A 3,723-nucleotide genomic window follows, 5' to 3' on the forward strand; every position below is an offset into this window, starting at 1 on the left:
TATGAAATGTATGAGTTTTATTTCAAAGGAGAAATAGACTCCTTTGTCACCAAAAGATGCAAAAAGAAAACAAATCTATTAAGACTATCTATGTAGTGGCGTGGGCTTAATGTCTAATGTTTATCAAACTTGTTTTCTGAAATTCAGTCACTTACATTCTGTTTATTTTTTATGTTTAACATTTTTATTTGCTTTTGAAAAATATCCAGTCCATTTTTAAAAAAATGAAATTACCATTAAAGCAGAAGTAAGTGGTCCGGTCGTTTTCGCTAATGCTGCGTTCCAGGCAGGCTTTTGAAATCGTAAATTACAGCTTCAAGTCACAACTTACGACTTTGTAGCGTTTCAGGCAACCCACTCGTGTTTTTCCGACCTGTTTTACCGGTGAAAGTCACTATAACGGCCACTCGTAACTTCCGACCGGTGAACTCGTACCAGATCGAACTGGTACGACTTCACGGTCGGAAAAATACGAGTTTCCTTGAACGCACCATAACAGTCCTCGTCCCTACGTCACCACATTCACGGCGTTCCTTGGCTGCACACACAGCCCTGCATGCCGTTCTCTCTCCTCATTGGATAAAAACTGTAGGATACGATAAATGTTTTCTCCTGGGCTCAGAGCAGAGCAGAGGGACTGACAGACCCGTGTTTCAGACCAAACACTCTATGTAAGTGATTGCTGTCGGATGATATAACTATTTAAGACTTATATTAACACAAATATATCACTTACTTCTGCTTTAAATGAAAATAGTTATAGTCCTCAAAGTCCACCTGAGCAGTGGCAGATGGATGAATTATGAAATCTTTCTTGATCTTTTTTTTTTTAATCATCATATAAGAATTGATGTCATATGATTTTGCTTCAATAAACAACAGTACAAATTGAAAAAAAACAAACTATTTACTGATAATTGAAAAAGGATGTGTCTCAAAGAACTGTGAAGCTTCATCAGGAAGTGCTGACAATCATGTTGCTCAAGAATGAAAAAACATTTGGACACCAGTTCTTTTAATCATGATACAATCTACTTACAAGAAATGGTCTTTTGGCTACGAGATTAACAGTGACTCACTGACAAAGGTAGCCTTGGTATTTTTCCTTGTATCGACAATGCAAATAGTGTTTTGATGAGAAAAATACAATGTACAATGAGACTTTTGTCAATGAAAGACTCACGAATAAAGGATTTATAAGATTGACTAAAGCACTGTTGGGTTTTAGGAAAACACAAGATGAAAATGATGACATGCCAGTTTTCCTGGATCTCTATTATTGTATAACTGCATTTAATCGTACAATTCTTGAGATGAAATAAAGTATTATTGTCCTCACACATCACCGCAACAGTGATGGAAAGACAAAGGAATAAGTGAGGAGAAAAATCAACCTCCGGGTCTTAACAGTTGTAGATGTTATCGTTCTGTATCGGTCACAAATCTGTATCAAAGACAGACTTGAACAACTCTCTAGAATTGTCTTGTTAAGTGAATACAAGTGAACAGTACAACAAATGTTTAAAATTTCCACTGAAATGACATGGACCTCAAGAGGAAGGAAGAAGGAATGCTGGAACCCAACAAATGAACTTACAGGTACGTGACTGACAGGGAAAGACCAATACACATCTTTGTCTGTTCAAGGCAAATGTTTAGGGAAGGTTGAGCTGATGTGACACCTTAGAACGGAAGTGAACAACACACATCTCAGAGCACTCAAAGCACAGATACCAAAATGTGTTGACCTGTCTAAATACCAGGTTACCTGACAACTGTTGTTGGGACAGCTGTCAAAATTCAACATGCAATAAATCAAATCCTTTGCAGTGACAATATACAGTAACAGAAATATGTGATGAAATCACAGATTCCAATGGGCCAAAGAATAAGCTGCAACATGTGTTGTCTTGTAATTATGGGATAGTTTCTAGGATGAGTTATGAGATCTTTCATTATAATTGATGTCATATGATTTTAAACCATGTTTTACTAATACTTGAAAAAGGATGATCATCATCAAACATCACCCCAATAGTGTTAAAAAAAAAACAGGACAGTGTAGCAATCAAGTAGTGCAAGAACTTAAGTTTTTCAATCAAGATTCGATCAAGATTTGTATGTAATGTAGGTCAATGGCACACTTCCTGTTGCCAAGTGTAAATTGGTTGTGTCATTCAGAAATAAAAAAAAATCAACATCAAATCATTTATTTAGCACTTTACAGCATCTAAAATGATCAAAGTGCTTTACAGATTATATACTGTATATATAAAAAAATCAAAATTTAAGAACACAGCAAGAATAAAACAAACATTGAAACATTGCATATTAATACAAAATGAAAACATGTAAAACAAGAAGATGTCACAGCATCATTCCGTGTTAAAAGCCATTCTGAATAAAAAGGTTTTGAGCTTGGATTTTAAAAAATGTCCGGTCATGATAGCTTGTAGTTCTGGGGCTAAAGCGTTCCGGTGTTTAGGAGCAGCCACAGTGAAAGCCCGATCACCTCATCGTTTACAGTAAGTCGTGGGGACTTCCAGGAGGCCAGAGAATCGCAGTACAATGTCAAGCCCCAGAGAAACAATGAAACAATTGTTTTGGAATTTTCTTTCATAAACACACATAAGCATCGCTGTGAAGCTTCATCAGGAAGAGCAAAAATGCTTCGATTCTCGTTGACACTCCTCTACTTATGAGAAATGAACTTACAGGTACGTGACTGACAGGGAAAGACCAATACACATCTTTGTCTGTTCAAGGCAAATGTTTAGGGAAGGTTGAGCTGATGTGACACCTTAGAACGGAAGTGAACAACACACATCTCAGAGCACTCAAAGCACAGATACCAAAATGTGTTGACCTGTCTAAATACCAGGTTACCTGACAACTGTTGTTGGGACAGCTGTCAAAATTCAACATGCAATAAAATATGATCAAATCCTTTGCAGTGACAATATATACAGTAACATAAATAGTGATGAAATCACGGATTCCAATGGGCCAAAGAATAAGCTGCAACATGTGTTGTCTTGAAATTATGGGATAGTTTATAAGATGAGTTATGAGATCTTTCGTTATAATTTATGTCATATTATTTTAAACCACGTTTTAGGCTACTAATAATTTTAAAAGGATGACAAACATCACGCCAATAGTGTTAAAAAAAAACAGGACAGTGTAGCAATCAAGTAGTGCAAGTTTTTCAATGAAGATTCGATCAAGATTTGTATGTAATGTAGGTCAATGGCACACTTCCTGTTGCCAAATGTAAATTGGTTGTGTCATTCAGAAATCAACATCAACATCAAGTAATTTATTTAGCACTTCACAGCATCTAAAATGATCAAAGTGCTTTACAGATTATATAAAATCAAAAAAAAAAATTTAAGAACACAGCAAGAATAAAACAAACATTGAAACACTGCATATTAAAACAAAATGAAAACATGTAAAACAAGAAAATGTCACAGCATCAATCCGTGTTAAAAGCCATTCTGAATAAAAATGTTTTGAGCTTGGATTTAAAAAATGTCAGGGCATTGATAGCTTGTAATTCTGGGGCTAAAGCGTTCCGGTGTCCGAGCTCTGCTATGCTGACTGACTTAAGGCACTCAGCCAGATAGTACGGTGCAAGGTCATGGAAAGGTTTTAAAAAACAAACGTTAAGAGTTTAAACCCCTGGAGGGAGTGGAGGACAGAAGTGATGTGACTGCAACA

This window comes from Trachurus japonicus, chromosome 10 (assembly GCF_045865225.1).
Source record: "Trachurus japonicus isolate A0001 chromosome 10, Traja_1.0".
Lineage (NCBI taxonomy): Eukaryota > Metazoa > Chordata > Actinopteri > Carangiformes > Carangidae > Trachurus > Trachurus japonicus.